Source organism: Rutilus rutilus, assembly GCF_951802725.1.
Source record: "Rutilus rutilus genome assembly, chromosome: 12".
NCBI lineage: Eukaryota > Metazoa > Chordata > Actinopteri > Cypriniformes > Leuciscidae > Rutilus > Rutilus rutilus.
In genome coordinates this window covers 4,810,481-4,828,540 of record NC_140217.1, presented here as the reverse complement: position 1 = coordinate 4,828,540, position 18,060 = coordinate 4,810,481, and the positions used below count along the sequence as shown (strand labels likewise).

Here is an 18,060-nt window from a genome sequence, read left to right as displayed (position 1 = left end):
GAATCTTTTATAAATATCTTTACTGTCACTTTTGAGTCCTTGATGAATATTAATTTCCTTCAAAAAAATCTCACTGACCCAAAAAAGTCGTCCATCATCACAATATTCAGAATCCTGCATTATTTTAACATGGCCAGCAAAAATCATTGTGAATAATTAGTGAATATTTAACAGCCTTATATAATATATCAATCTTAGATGGCATATTTATTTACACAATTTGACACAAGCAAGGCTGTCCGGTACAGAAGCACAGTCTGTTCAAATGTCTAAACATAAAATGTCTTTAACTCTGTCTAAACGTGACCTCAAACCTCAAAACAACACAATTACAACCCATTGAACAGACATACGTCTATCCATCACAGCTCATTTTCATGCATGTCAAATTACATATGCCATCTTCCCTGACTAAGCTCCACAAAAAATATCTGGTAAATGTTCTGCTTAATAAGCATACTTTTTTCCTTAAAATAAATGCCATTTGGGTTAGTACTTTGTTATTTAATGCAGTTCCACTCAGGAATGTTTAAGTGTGAATTCGGTGTCTTTTTGGGACAATTTAACATGAAACCTTTGCTCACTCATAAGCTGAGAACAGCACTTTGAGAAGCAGTGGTCTGGTTTCTGTGGCAACAACACCCCTCCCCCCACGACATCCCATAATACAGCTGTAATTTTCTTTTCAATCAATTCAAATTTGACATTTCACAGTGATACTAGGTGAAAAGAGATCAAGAAACATGTTCAATTCCCTCTATCATTATTCCCTTTCCCTCCATCTCCAACACAATACGCAATGGGGCGGTTGATTTCAAATTCAAATTCTGCACGACTTCCTCTTGAGACCAACCAATTCACTCACTCATTCATCCATTCATTTGTAGCTCCATTCAACCGAGTCGTATAATTCAGCAGACTGAAATTACATGTTCATTAATTTATTCTCTGAGGTGAATGAGGGAAAGGATGATATTTTATGCAGGAGTTGTGCTGGATCCACAACATGAAAAGTCAACAAAGTCAAAAGAGCTCTCATCTCTAATCCAGCAAAATCACAACTTTCTGCTTTACTGATTTAACCAGAATGTCAACAAGCTTGACGAGGAAGACCATGATTTGCTGCTGGACAGCATGGCTTTGCTCATTCACCAGCTTGTCCAGCACTAACCAGATTTAACCAGCACCAATCCAGTACTACTTAACCCCAAACCAAAATAAACTAGCATAAACAAACCACCAAACTGCTAAACCAGCAAAATCACAATAGCTGACAAACTCAACCAGCAAGAACCCATTGCTTTAGAATGACCTGAAAGACAATGTTTTTTTTTTCTTTCTTTTTTCTGTTAGACAGAATGGCTTTGCTTGTCCACCAACAAGACCAGCACTGACCAGCCATTACCAGCACCAAACCAGTACTACTTAACTCTAAACCAGAATAAACCAGCTCCATATTAGTACTAACCGACATAAACCAGCCACCAAAGTTCTAAACCAGCAAGATCACATTAGCTGACCAGCTTAACCAGGAAGAACATTTTGCTTTACTCATTTAACCAAAAAGTCAACAAACTTGACGAGGAAGACCATAATGTTTTGCTGTGGGAGAGCATTCTCATCCAAAAGTTTGACCAACACTAATTCAGTAGGCTACTACTTATCCCTAAACCTACCAGAATGGACCAGCATAAACCAACCACCAAACTTCTAAACCAGAAAAATCACAATGGCTGACAAACTCAACCACAACCTGTTGCTTTAACTTGACCTGAAAGATCATGTTCTTTTTGCTGTTGGACACCATGGCTTTGCTTGTCCACCAGACCAGCACTGACCAGCACCAAACCAGTACTACTCAACTCTAAACCAGAATAAACCAGCTCCAGATTAGTACTAACCAACATAAACCAGCCACCAAAGTTATAAACCAGCAAAATCCCATTGCTTTACTCATTTAACTAGAAAGTCAACAAACTTGACGAGGACAACCATAATGTTTTGCTGTGCGACAGCATGGGTTTGGTCGTCCACCAGCTTGACTAGCACTAACCAGTGGCAATCCAGTATTAACCCTAAACCAGTATGGACCAGCATAAAACAACCACCAAACTTCTAAACCAGTAAAATCAAAATAGCTTAACTACTTAACCAGCAAGAACCTGTTGCTTAATCTTGACAAGAATTCCTTTTTTTTTTTCTTTTTTTTTTGTTGGACAGCATTGGCTTTTCTTGTCCACCAGCTAGACCAGCACCAAACCAGTACTACTCAACTCTAATCCAGAATAAACCAGCTCCAGATAAGCACTAACCAACATAAACCATCCACCAAACTTCTAAACCAGAAAAAAAAAAAAAAAAAAATCACATTGGCTGACCAGCTTAACCAGCAAGAACCTTCTGCTTTACTGGTTTAACCAAAAAGTAAACCAGCTTGACAAGGAACACCATGCTGTTCTGTTGTGGGACAGCGTAGCTTTGCTCGTCCTCCAGCCTGACCAGCACTACAGACCAAACCAGTACTTCTTAACCCTAAACCAAAATAAACCAGCATAAACAAACCACCAAACTTCTAAACCAGCAAAATCACAATAGCTTACAAACTTAACTAGCAGTACCCTGTTGCTTTACTAGTTAAATCAATCATGATAGTTGACAAATTTCACCTGTTCTGTTTCTCTGGTGAACAAAATGGTTAGGCTGGTTAGCACCAGTTAGACAAGCATCAGACCAGTATTGAACTAGTGCCAAAACAACACTAACCAGCATCAACCATTTACAAATCAGCACTAACCTGAATCAGCAAAAATCACCCTGAACCTGCATGGAAATTCATGTTGTTTTATATGAAACAATACGATGACACAAAAATACATCAATAGAATAGAATAGAATAGAATAGAATAGAATAGAATAGAATAGAATAGAATAGAATAGAATAGAATAGAATAGAACGGAAAGGAATAGAATAGAATAGAATAGAATAGAATAGAATAGAATAGAATAGAATAGAATAGAATAGAATAGAATAGAATAGAGAAACAGAAATACATCAATAAAATAGAGCAGAGAAACAGAAATACATACAGAATGACCAACTAATTCATCTAATCAAATCCCAAAGAAGAGGAATACTATTAAAACAAAAGAGTTGTACAGTATGTTAGCGTTCAGAATAAAGGTAGTCTGGTGTTAATTAGTCCTTGCTCCGCCCCTCGCGGGTGTGTTCCCTCTCGAGGGGTTCACTATGAACATGTCATGCCTGAACAGATGCCAGTATCTTAAGTCATGCTAGAGCACTGGATGAAGAAACACAAAACAGATTTAGCCAACATGATCTCATTGTGAAATGCATGACTTATACTGTAATCATCTCAGTTGAGCACACTTTTTTCGTTCTACTCTCTATTTCTCCCAATGATTTAACTTAATTCTTACAAATCATTCTTTATAAACACATGCCGTATGCTGGGTATGTGCCATACTCTTCTCTGCAGGCACTGAATGTGGGTGTTTGTGAAAGAAAGTTGGATTGAGAGAGATGGGGAAATGAGGTAAAATTTTTGGGACGCCAAGTCAAACTCAAAATGAATTAAAAATAAAAAGATTATTTCTGTCAAATATAAAGTTGCAGTGTTTGAGCACACAGTTTTTCAAGGACAAGAGTAAAGAGGTCTTTTTGGTTTATGTATTTTGGGTTATTTTAGCTCATGTTATGTGCACCTCACAGGACTGGCTGTTCATTCCCGAACTCCTGTGGTTAATCTGATGGCTGCGATCACAAGAAGCCCATAAGACAGCATCAGGGGACCACTTGGTTTAGTCCATCTTCTCTTTGAGGAACTCATGATGAAGACCCATATGCAAGGTGAAAAAAAAATACATATGGGATAAATAACTCAATTGAAATAACTTGTGTTCAAGACAACAATGAGATTTAAAGGGAGAGCAAGTGAAGAGTTTTGTTGGAGTTTCATGCTTAGATTCATTGCATTTCTCAACTAGAGGTTCAGAGGAGATCAATAAAATACAGAGATCACAATATGCATTAACTTGCATATTGACGTTTCGCATTATTAGAAATCATTCTCAAATTGGTATTTTTGTCTTGTTTTCTCATCAAAACAGCAATAAAATTTTTTTTTTACAATTAATTGAGATCCATTGTGAATGTAAGAACTGCAGGGGGTTGTGCACTGATGAAAAGCTAATAATAAATGCATAAAAATGATATCATAAAAAATGCAAAATGAGAATTTTTTGAATAAATGCAAATCAAGATTAAACACTTGACAGAAAAAGATAAAATATTGTATTTGTTTGTCTGACCATTAACCAACATCAGAGAACTATGAACAAATGTTGTTGAATTATAGAAGCATTAACTCTCAGGGGAACTTCAAGTAGTTTAAATGAGTTTGGCAGACAAAAGTTTGGGAATCCCTGACATAAAATATTGACTACAGATTTGTTTTAAGTAATACTGACAAGACTAAAATACAGTTTTTGCAGTGCACTGATTTTATAGTTCTATAATCTTATACTGTATGTCAATGATTGTCTCATTTGCATCTATATTTATTTCCCCTAAGGTGAAACATCCCAAATAAAGTAGATACGTAAATAAAACTGTGATCTCCTTTAAGTCTCCCGTGAGAGAGCAACTGTTGAGCAACAAAATCATCCTCCGGAGAGCGACCAAAACAAAAACAGGAGGAGAGAGTGAATGATGGTGCGATTTAGAGAATCCTTCAAGCCTCAGGTGGGATTCAGTCAGGTCTGATCTCTCTGCCAGAGAGGAAAAAACTCTCCTGAGACACAGAGATGTTCACGCAGTAACTACTACTACAGCCTATGATTCCTCCGAGGCGGAGAGAAAGAGACAGGAGAGAGGAAAAAGATGAGAGAAAATAACAAGAATGAAGATTCCCCCTGTCAGACAAAACAGAAAGAGTAGTTGATCTCCTCACAAGAGCATTAATAAAGTACATTAAATCCAAACAGAGAGAAAGAGAAACGGGATGAGACCTTAATTTAACTTTTTATTCACTTTAAGTTTATATTTTCTCCTGGGCTGTAACTCTGAAATCCCAGATTGATCAGTCACGTGTTACCCAACTGACGACATGAAACATCAGCGACATCAAACCTGAATCAAAGCTTCTTTGTGCACTATTCACAACATACACAGTCAAACAAACGTCTCAAAAACATGTCAAATATTTTGCGTAGGCCAATAATAATGACACAAGGATCAGATTGTCCATTAATATGCATTGCCACCAATGTAGAGCTGCAACATAACATCGACAAATTCGATAATAATCGACGATGGTTTTGATTATCGATTAATTGCATCTGTTCACTGTGAACGGAAAACATCCAACGCTCATGTCACTTCAATGACGCATTTCCATGGACAAAACATATCTGAAATATGGTTGAGAACACACACTGAGCTACAGCAGGAAAAGGGCAAGAACGTTTTCCTAAACTTGAGTGTCATATTAAGCACCTCAACTAAAAGTGTAGAGTTTTATACAACTTGCCCTTTCATTTGCTTTGATGGATGCATGTGCCGTTTAATGCGTTTGAGACACGATTTCCTCTGTTGTATCCTTATCTGTAAATGTTTAAAAGTCACACAAATATTTCCATTTTCCGTTAACCTTCACAGACTTCAGAGCGTACATGCAACCAGACGGCAGCAATAATTATGACTAAAATAGTTCTTGTTAGATATTAACTCTTTCCCCGCCGGGGTTTTTGATCGTTTTCATCAGAGTTTCATGGCCCCCAGAATATTTTGTTGTATGAATATCTGAACATGCAATATATAAAACCAAAGAGCAGAGCCTCTGCTTTTAGTTTTATTCTATTCTTTTTTATCACACTTGAATGTGGGTAAGTTTCATAAAAAAAAAGCAACATTCTGAACAAAAAACTGAGAAAAAGACTACTACAGCGTGCATAAGCAATGCTTCTATCGATTGTTTCTGTTTCTTCTTCGCCTGTGTTTTGATTCTGTAATCATTCAGAAGTTGCGTGATAGCTTAACAGTGGAAACAAGGAAAGACGGAAAATTCCATCAATGGCAGGGAAGCACCGTCTCAGAAATGACGGAAATATCCGCCAATGGTGGGGAAAGAGATAAAGGTTTTTACTGTACTAAAGCATAAAAATACCATGACATATTTGTAGAGATTTAGGAAACCTTATTCTACTTTGAAATGTGCGTTCAATGTCGGAAGGTCTGTGTGATCCCGCCCACTGCCAGTTTATCCAATAGCATTTCGACACCTCGGGTAGTCAGTTGGTCGAAAACACAGGGTATCGCAGCCACGGAAGCCAGCAAATGAACTGGGTCGATTGCAGTGCTTTTTTTGGGTGCTTTTCTATGGCGAGTAACTTCTCTGTCGGGCTTGTTCAGACGGCGTTGAAGTCAATGTTCTGAAAAAGAAAGATTCAGTGGAATTGACCCTTCGCTAGGGATTGACAGGCGATCTGACCAATCATAATCCAAATCCGCCATTTTTGTCCGACAAAGCAGTCAGGAGAGTTAGTAGATTAACGTTGGAGGATTTGAACTTGAAAAACTTGAACTTGAAAAAGAGTATACTGACGTCTTTCCGCGGTTAAAACAACATTCCTTTATATGTTCATGTTTCATGTCTATAAATTAACTAGAAGGAAGAGATGATCGGTTCACGAGCAGCTTTAACTGAGGCTCTACAGCGATCTGTCAGACACATCAAAGAGCCACAAAATGATAAAGTTTTCATCCAATTAATCAATTTGTCAATAGAAATAATCTGCATATTAATCAGCCCAAGTGTCAGCCCTGCACCACTGTTCTTGCACCAACTAAGTGACAGAGTGAAATGCCAGTCCTGAAACCAGATGGCTGATGGGAGAAAAGAGCACAAGGCCCAGCCTGACCTGTCGGACACGACAAACATGATAGCAATTACCCGCACACATAGATCATACCCCGCGCATCTCAGGAAGAAGTCAACGGCCCCTTCAAGGGTCCACCGGAGCACGGGAGACTAATAGCTCTGCTGTTCTGACATTTTCTTAACCTTTAAAGCCATCAGCCAGAGCACCATTCATCTTCCTTTGCAACGCTCCAAAAACAGACAAAACAGTGGGACGCCCCAGTAGAAAGAGTTATGTTAAACCAATTTCAGTAGGATTGAGACAAATGTGGACTGGGAAGGTGAACGTGCGGTGAAGAGCAAGCAAAATAACCTCAGTTGCACAGATACTATTCATTCAGAGCAATTTGGGGTACACTAATAGTAGGGACCGTCCCCTCCAGGGGCGAGCTGGGGTTAAGTGCCTTAATTAAGAGCATTACAATGATTGGAGATTTTAGAAACTCTACAGTTCATGGGTCACATGACCTGGGATCGAACTCACGATGTTTGGGGCTATTTGAACGGCATGAATGCAGCGCTGTTTTTCCTCCCAATGAAAACAGATGCAGAGTTTTCCTGCCCACGCTCACACTAAACTTAGTGTTCTTATGCACAGAGGAAACTTTATGTCACATTTGGAAGGGAAAAAATGGCCTGGAAGTATGATTCACATCTTATTTAAAAGAACACTTCGCCCAAAGTAAAAAATTCTGTCATCATTTACTCACCCTCATGTCGTTCAAAGTTCATATGACTTACTTTGGAGATGCTCTGAAGTACATTTACACGACTCTTTTCCATGTGCAATGAAAACACACCGTGACCAGGGGTTGTCAAGCACCACAGAAGTATCATAAAACATGTGCATATAACATGAGCACTATATTTCAAGTCTTTTGAAGTAGATTTGTAAAATAAACTGAATTTTAATAAATAATTAAATATTTTTGTGTAGACAAGATATGCAAGATTTGACATCGATGACGTCAAACGTCAGGAAATTAGCAGATGTGACATATCTCTAGTTATTATAGTTAACTAAAATGGGGAAAAAAGCATTTCCGCTACTTGAAATGCAATAAACATTAACTGAAGTAAACTAAAATATTTTAAAAAGATTATTTCAGCTATAATTGGCAAGTACACATTTCCCATTTTCATTTTGTTTAACTTAATACTAAAATAAATTCAAACGGAAAATGTTTATATATATAAATATGAAAAAAAGCACACAACAGAGTTACTAAACCTTACAATACGATTAAAATAAATCAGAAACTTTAAAAATAAAACGAATTCAAAATATTAACAAAATCTCAGTGATATTAAAATAACACTGTCTGTTCGACAGAATAAATAAAAATGATGCCAGAATAATCATGTTACGATAAAATATTCATTTAAATCTCATGCAGCATGTTCATTGTGTATGAAATTCTTGATCAACTATTTATTTCACATGGCTAGAAAACACAACTCATCTCTGTGGCTTCATCACACACCACCACAATGTCAAAACAACTCACAAATTAATATGGGAATACCTACGGCAAAAGTGTGAATCTCGACCGCAGAGTCGAAGGTTTCACTGCAATTCACACTTAGACAGCAGTCGATAACATCTGTAAGGAATGCATTAGACACGTTTAGAGTTAAACTATAGCTCTGCAACACTCACAGTGCAAATAAAGTACTCAATAAGGCAATATATAAAGCTCGATGAGGTGTTTTAAATCCTTTACTATATTTCCAGCTAGTTGTTAGGGTGTTCTGGTTGGTTACTAGGGCATATCTATGGTATTCTGGTCATGGCTTGGATCCTTGAATCTACCTGACAATAAAGAGCTCAAACATTTAGACTGGCAGATGGCAAAACTGCAGCGCATGGTTATAATAAACTGAATGTTATTGTAGTAATAATAACATAACATAATGTAGTTGTCGTTATAAATATCGTTGTAGTTATCGTTCTTGGTGGCCTCGTGTCAGACAATTTGATATGTCCATCATAGCACTAATAATCTGGGATTTTAAGGCCTTAGAGTAGTGCTGCACGATTAATCGTATCGCAATCGCAATTATATGACGCAAAATGCTGCGATTTTATATTAAATAAACAAATTAGCGCTGTTAACGCAATTAACGCAGCATCTGTTAATTTTTGGCATCCTTTGGCTAGTGTTACATGATCCCACTCTTATTCATGCAAATGCTTTTCAACCATTCATGCGCGATAAGACAAAAAAGAACGCGCTGTCAGTGAATGTCCTCCTGACACACACACACACACACGACCCACCGATAGACGCGCGCCAGTATCGTACAGACAGCACGCCAGTATCAAGTTCTCTTGCGCGGTAGAACGAACAACACACACGTATGCCAAAATGAACACGCTGCCTGTGAATGTCCTGACTGTGACACACAGAAAGACTCGCGCTAATATCGTGCGTGCGCACAAAACAGCATGCCAGAATACAGTTCTCTTTCGAGCTTGAACGAACAATAACACACACAATTATGCCAAAATGTCTTTTTGTCGAGTATCTTCATAACATAAGAGCAGTCTTATGATGAACGTGAAGAGTTGTGACTCGTGAGAGAATGAGGCATGTGAGATCCGCGTCTCTGACAGCAGCGGCTGGTCTTAAAGGGACAGTACACAGTAGCCACTAATTATATCTGTCGCTAAAGTTAATCAAAGAACCAAGGGAACAGAGACAAACACTCACTGCTCTTGACTAAAGAACTTTTTTCTTTAGGCAGATTATCACTAATCTGTGTGTGCATTTATTTTCCTTGAGAACCAAGCAAGTTGACTCATGAAACCATCTGTTTATTATATCGCAAATCGCAATCGCAATATTGACCTCTATTATGGCAATATGACATTTTCCCCAAATCGTGCAGCCCTACCTTAGAGTTAAGTTTAAAAGGTTAGTTCACCCAAAAAAGAAAATTCTGTCATTATTTACTCACCCTCATGTCTTTCCAAACCCATAAGAGTTTCGTTCATCTTCGGAACACAAATTAATTGAGAGATTTCTGTCCCTCCATTGACAGTCTATACTACGCAACTACCACTTTCAAGACCCAGAAAGGTAGTAAAGACATCATTAAAGTAATCCATGTGACTCCATTGGTTTAACCCATAGACTGTAAAAAAAAAGATGGATGACGCCCCTTCGCTCTCTTCCATTGGTGAGAACTGAAGCCGCCAGTGTCCCGATATGGCGCGGCTGACATCTTGGAACTTGAGTCTGCGCAGTAGCGAACTCGGGACCAGACCTGCGCTGTAGTGAGCAGGAAGTAAAGCCACGAAATCAACGCTCCGCCCTCACTCTCGCAGAATGCACTCTCCCTGGGTGCACTTTTTTAAAAATTGATTGCAGTACGACAAGAGGCTTGTTAAAATAAAGTAAATACAATCTCCTCAGTCCTCTGAAGATCCCGAAAAAAATGTCCGTTGGTGCTTCAGTGACTACTTCGCTCAGAGAACCTGTCAATCACAGCTGTCAATCATGGCGTTACACCACCGTTTTTATAGCATCACGTAACTAACTAAAAACCAACTTATTTTAGAAACAGACACTTGAACTTACATCAGCGTGATAAAAACGACAGCAAATGAAAGAAACCACCTTTGGAAAAAAGATATTTGAAGTGTAATTTAATTGTTTAATTGGTCTTACGTCCCGTTGAATAACACGGGGAGGCGGGGTTTATGACCTATACTAGGACCAGTCACCGGGGCGCGATCGAGACGTTTTGGCTTCACTTTTCAGGGCTTGTGCGGCACGCTTGGTTTAACCTCAATTTTATGAAGTGATGCGATGCGAGTGCTTTGCGCAAAAAATATTTCCAACATCTCCAACGTGCGTTCAGAAATCTCTCAGATTTCAAAGATCTTCATTTGTGTTCCGAAGATGAACGAAAGTCTTACGGGTTTGGAACGACAATAGGGTGAGTAAATTATGAACATTTTCATTTTTGGGTGAACTAACCTTTTAAGGGTTTGTTAAAACTCTGCCTTAGCAAACGTAATTAAATAATTACTCATAATGTTCTAAAATAAATATATTATAAATTTATTTTTTTATTTTTAGCTACTCCAAGAGGGTAAATATAAAGTAAGTAGTATAACTTCATTTGTAAAGCGCCCTTGAAAGTAAATGTTTACATAATACTTTACAGGAAACATGCACTCAAAGATTCACATGCATATGGAAAGTGCAAAAAGTGCACATTTAATATGCAAATAAATTGTTTTGTATTTCCCATTTCAGGCTTGTCAAGCAGTAGCTTAAAAAACCTCTACACAAACCATGGATTGACAGATAGGGAGAAAGAAAGCTACCGTGGTGCCTTACAAAAACACTTTCCTCTTGAAAAAGACCTGCTTGTTTGACTAACCCAGCCTCGAGGTGCTCAGACCCCCATAAAACACAACACACCCCACCTCGGCCAGAGGCATCAATGACTCTCTTGTGCCAGACAGAGCGCGTCACTGTGCGGCCGGGGCCTTGGGAACAGCAATATTTGCTTTAATATTTAAAACATTTAGCTTGACCCAGCCATTTCACACAAGCTTGGCAGTGTCTCGCTACAGAGCTTCTGTGGTTTTCTCCAATCAGCTTCTCACAAACGACCCCTAACAACACAGATCCTCCGGCCCAATTCATGCATTCACCATCTCAACCGATATATGGAAAACCCACAGTTCCTCATCACAGGTGTGGGTCTCCATCCAGTTTTTCCCCAATCCATCTTTTCTCCATCCTCCTTCCACTTCCCGACCACAAGCGATGCCGGCAGAAGTGGAGAACAGTGGCGCTAGTATAGGGTGATGTGTTTTCGGTCTAACCTGAGGTTTAGAGCTCAGCTAGTGGTTTAGATTACTGTAAAAGAGTGCTGAGGTTGGAAGAAAGACGGGCAGGTGAGGAGGAAGAGAAGCAAGAGAGGGTATATTAGACACTATACACACACTTATTCTGTAGAATTGTTATTAGCAGTAAAACAGTTAAAGGCACACTGAGATTTTGGGATTAAAATATCCAAAAACCATTAGAACAATGTTGTATATTTTGTTGATTTGTGTACTTACATTATCCAAAATGTTTCTAAGAATGTTACATACAAAATAAGCAGTTTTAACCAGGACACGGTCAGTAGCACATGTCAATTACAGATTTGCGCAAAACTTTTGCGATTTTTTTTCTAAATGTCGACAAAAAACTATTGCGAAATGACGCCGTTTCCATTTACCGATGTTATTCGACTAAAACTTCATTTTTTCCTCTCGCGATATAAGCCATACCAATAATCATGGCAACTTACATTGGTAGGTTTATGTATATCTAAGCCACCGCACTGGCCATTATTATTAATCGAAGGAGACGAAGGCCTACGTGTGTTATCCAGTCATTAATGACAAGGAAAGACCCTTATTATACTTGAGAGTGGCACATATGAGGTGTTTCTGGGTGTTTCTCCCTCATATCTGCATCGAGGTCTTGATTGTGGCATTTCTTTGAGGTTTAGAAGTATTCCTGTAATTCTTCTGTCTTTTATGAATTTAATAAAGAACTCTGTGTCGTATTCAGTCCAAACATACCGCGTCATCTACGTCAGGTGACCTGTAAATGCAGTTTTCTATTGCAGTTTTGCGGAATATATTTATTTTTCGAATTGCCTGAAAAACCAACTCATGCGAGCGTAAAAACTTTTCTGCGATAAATGGGAGTTTTTGCGAAATTGACGTTTCCAGTGGGCGTATTTTCAATTCGCGATTTCAATTTGCGCAATTTGAAGAGTAATGGAAACGCGGCTAATGACATCATACCCCCGTTACCCTCGTGTTCCGGTTTTATTTAGTAGAAATGATTAGCAGTAGAAGAGTTAACAGTTATTATTAGTAAAGACGCTGTTACCAAACACTGTTGAGAGCTGCACAGATTCATGTAATTCACACACTTTAATCAATCAATCAATCAATCATCAATTATTCCATACTTCTTACTCTAATTCTTACATTGATTTATACTTTAATCTTTTTTTGGAGCTCAACAGCCCTTGTTCACCAAAAAGTCTTACATTTTAAATAAAATCTTACCAAACGTATTTTGTCTTGTTCTACGCAGACATTTTCGCTTCTATTAAGCTTAGGCCTAATTAAGTGGTGGAATTACTGTATTTTTCCCCCCACTGTAATCAACAAAAATTACCATTTCTAGGATAATTATGGTTCTAATTTGGTTCAGTCTTCACTGACTTGATTAACCTGACCTCAACCTTTACTGTGGCAGCTTCACTTAAACCCAATCATGCACTAACTACTTTATATTAAGAACACACCTGCTATGTTACACACACACATAACTGTTCAACACAGAGTATTATGTCTAGTAAAACTCACAAATCTTGTCCATTCCTTGTCCAAAAATAATTGTAGTTTTGTAAAACTATTTATATGTTGCCACAATTTATATTTGTCTACAAAGCTAATTTCAAACATTTAGGCATAAGTCTTTCAGATCATGAGAAACACAAATTCAGTCAGGTAATGTTGGACTGGTACCGTAAGTGTACTTTTTTCGTATACTCAAGTTTCTTGATAATTGCACATCTAGCTGAACAATTGCATGAATAATACATTCTGATTGCACTGATCACATCTTATACCTTATTTTGAGTCCCATGCATAATCTTTACATTGCTCCACATGAAAATTTACCAGGGTACTCATGCATAGTTCTGTAGGAAGCATATTCATTAACTTTAGTAGTTTTAGTGTAAAGCAAAACAATGACCTTGAAAAATTAGTTGGCACAGAGGCATTGACTACTGATCACGTTCAGGTACACTGCAAAAATTCACATCAATTGTCTTGTTTTTAACCCTTTAAGTGTCACCCCCCTTTTTTAAAATATACATGAAAATGCACATTTCGACTTTAAATGGTTGTAATTAAAGAATGCTTTGGAGTATAGACGTAAAATTGGTCTTGTTTTAAAGAAGACATTTGGCAGATTTTTGTTGAAGTGAAATAAATTAAAAAAGTGAAACAAAAAAAAAGTTATAGAAGTTTGAGTTTATGAAAATGTACAATGTAAAAAATTTAATTATTCATATTTTATATAAAATATATATTTTTAAAACCTGGCCGACTCTAAAACTGCTAGAAAATCAAAGCCAAAAATCTGAATAAGTTGTGTTTCAAATTTTAGGTTGATATCTCAAAAAATGAGCTTTCAGTGAGATTTTGTTTGGGCGCAGTACCAAACATTTTCAATAGGTGACAACCAGACTCCATTACTGCCCATATAAGGGCGCCTCCATTTCCATATGCGTTATTAAAAACATTTTAATATCTTTTTTTCAAAAATAATTTAATGGATGATACCTTTTGAACTCTTGGCATGAAAACAAACTGAGGTTTCAACCATTCTTTCATGATTTTTCATGTTCATTGCTATTTCAAAATAAAGGTCTGAACACGCCTTAGGAATATGAAAATATTCTTGTTGCAAATTGATAAATTACAGCTCCTCTCTAATTTATTTTGAAAATCATTCACCAAATATGAAAACTAGAGTTTGTAAGCTTTCAAATGATATATAGTTTGTCAAGATTAGTTTATGTTTATTATAGGATATTACTGTTTTAAATATGTAAAGATTTTGGGCCCACCGGTGGGCCGGTGACACAAAATTTCCTAAATGTCCTTCACTTCAGAAGCTACCATTTCATAAAGAATTTTTAAGAGATTACTGAATATCTTATTTGGACAAATACATTTTTTTTTATGATATTACAACCATTTTCCGTACAATGAAAGTAAAGAAAAAAAGTGATGATGGCAAAATGAACTATAACAGTATCATGAAAGACTTTTATATTAATATATAAAGAAAAATCCTCTGTGTGAGGTCAAGAGAAAAAATTTACGTGGTTTATGAGTAGAAATGATACCTTTATGTTGCTTTTTTGTCATATTTGGAGAATGACAGCACCAGAAATATTTCGCATGTTTTAAGCATAACCTTCACAAAATTTTGGAATTACTGCCATTTTTCTAGAAATGAGCATTAAGGCATACAGTGTGAATATAGCAGTATTCTGGTCTCTGGTTTATAACTATTTAAATAATGTAATCTATTTCCAAGTGAAACCTGACCAGTATAGACATATTACAAATTCTTGATTTTTTTTTTACTAAATGAATGTTTCACAACATGACCAGAAAAGAAGATACATTTAGTACTGAATTTATTTATTTAATATATTTAGAGTTTCCCCAAAATATATCTAAACAGCACAACTGCTTTCAACATTGACAATAATCAGAAATGTTTCTTGAGCACCAAATCAGCATATTATAATGATTTCTGACAGATCATAAATGACATCAATATGCAGAATATATTAAAATAGAAAACTGTTTTTAAATTGTAATAATATTTCACAGTTTTACTGTTTTTGTATTTTGGATCAAATATATGCCAGCCTTGGAGAGCATATGAGGTAAATATAAAGAAATATTTTAAACGGTAGTGTATAATGTTAATATATAATGTTTCTAACATATATATTCTTTTAAAACAACCATTATCGTTGAAGTTTAGCTTCAAGCTTAAAGTTGACTGGTCCCTTTTTAGTGAACAATTTGAGGTGAGGTTCAGCTTCAAAGTTTCCTGCAAAAACAATCTCAAGATATTGTGTGGGCGATATGGTGTTACAGTTTTTAATCATACCTTCAAATCCACACCTCATTCTAATTCAGATTCCCTTCTATTCACCCGAGAAGAGTGGACATCCACTTCAAGGAAATTCTCCTCAAGTCTTGTGTCTTGTGCCCTGAGCTCAGGGCATTTCTGATTGATTCCACATAAAATAAGTGTGTCTGGGACAGCTAATGGACTGGCGGCTGCTGAACGATGATTTAAATCAAGACACCGAGTTCAGCTGGCTCTCTGAAACAACCTTGAGGTTATGAACACTTTCAGAGAGCAAGTTTTTCTCCATGTCCTTGTCCAACTCTGCAAGGTTTGCGTTTCTCAAATTGCACACAGTCTCCACTCTAGTGACTTGCCGAAGCCAGACATGAGAGAAATAGAGAGCGAGGGCTGACAGAATGGGGTTGAAGGGTCATGTCGAGGAGACTAATTGAGCTGACAGAGGGAACTCTCTACTTTGGTATCACATTTCAATGGTGACCTGTCAGAATCACCCAGACTCTACAAGGGTCATAGAGCAACTTTCTGACAGCACCAAGTCAACTTTTTAGTTTAAAGGTTCTTGCTAGTGACGCTTGCGTTAAAGCTACAATATGTAAAAAAATATATATATATATATATTCGCTGCTAGGGGTCGCTAACCTCTTACAATAACAAATGCATAGATTGATGACGCAGTGAATAAGCGGAATAATGGAACTTGCTTTCATGCTGATGGATCTAATAATGTTTTTGGATGAGTGAAAACATTCATGTTTTTTTTTTTGTGTGTGTGTGTTTTTTTATGGTGTTTTTGGCTTTATTGTGATAGGATAGTATAGAGTGGACAGGGAGCGAGGTGGGAGAGAGACGGGGGACGGGATCAGGAAAGGTCCACGAGCCGGGATTCGAACTCGGGTCGCCCGAAGCACAACGGCGCTATATGTCGTGCATTCACGTATAACATGCATTCATGTTTTTTAACACGACTGTGGTGTGAAGCAGGGCGCGATTGCTAATGAGAGACAGATATCAGCGCCACACGCGAGTCCCGCGGATATAAAGGAATGAGGACATTTCATTCTGCCGAACTAACTTACCCGCAAGAGCTGAATTACTACCAACACATGTCATTTTATTAGCTGAATTAAACTTGTGAGGTAACGCAGCGCTGTGTCACTTGGTCTAACGTTACACTATCACACTAAACTGCATTTGAGTGTGTTGAAAGGTCTAATGTTATTCTATGTGTTAGTTTGCTGGCTGTATGAGACTAGAAGTAAGCCAGATCAACATTAGAATAACATACTGATCATATTCTAACATTTCATCATGTTGAGCTAGGCTATATAACATTGATTTGTTATATGTACATTTGCTCACCTGTCTAATAAAGTACATGCAAGAGCAGCGTCTCTGTCAAGTCAAAGTTCGCCGCGAAGCTCTTGCCATCTCGAAAACGCCATGCGGATATTGATCCTCGTTTTAGTTCTCCTTTTGTCCCAAAGTCTGCTTGCCATGATCCATAATGTTTGAACAAAACAACAACAGCGTGAGCGTGCCGCTATAGACGCAACGCAGTTGCCCACATCTGTCGCCATGGTTACTATAGCAGTACAAGCGGAAACCAGGGATTACGCGGATATTACGTCATCGACAGGCGACAAGTGAAAAGGGACGGGCACCATTTAAAATTGTGAATTTCTCTGAATTTACAAATGATTGGAAACATTTAGGATAATGCAAGTACACAATTGAAAGAAATATATAACACTGTGCAAGTGGTTTTTGGATATTTTGATACAAAATTCTTACATATTGTACCTTTAATGAAACAAGTTGTGGAACTATTGTTTCATTAAGGCAAAAGCGTCACTAGCACTATTGCTTAGTAGCAGCAACCACCTGTGTTATTGAATCCCTTTAAACTTATGTAAGCTTCCATTCTATCTAATATTTCTAATAATCCATCCATCTTTCCATCCAACCAACCATCCATCCATCAATCAAATAATCAATCAATCAATCAATCAATCAATCCATCCATCCATCTTTCCATCCATCCATCTTTCCATCCAACCAACCATCCATCCATCCATCCATCAACCAAATAATCAATCAATCCATCCATCTTTCCATCCAACCAACCATCCATCCATCAACCAAATAATCAATCAATCAATCAATCCATCCATCTTTCCATCCAACCAATCATCCATCCATCAATCAAATAATCAATCAATCCAACCATCCATCCATCAATCAAATAATCAATCAATCTAACCATCCATCCATCAATCAAATAATCAATCAATCAATCAATCCATCCATCTTTCCATCCAACCATCCATCCATCCATCAATCAAATAATCAATCAATCCAACCATCCATCCATCAATCAAATAATCAATAAATCAATCAATCCA

General features: G+C 37.4%; 1 protein-coding gene across 1 annotated transcript in view; it reads right to left on the bottom strand.

The window, feature by feature from the left end:
• Window positions 1-18,060, bottom strand: part of sema5bb (sema domain, seven thrombospondin repeats (type 1 and type 1-like), transmembrane domain (TM) and short cytoplasmic domain, (semaphorin) 5Bb) — a 66,170-nt gene that overhangs the window by 45,675 nt on the left and 2,435 nt on the right. The window lies entirely within an intron of this gene.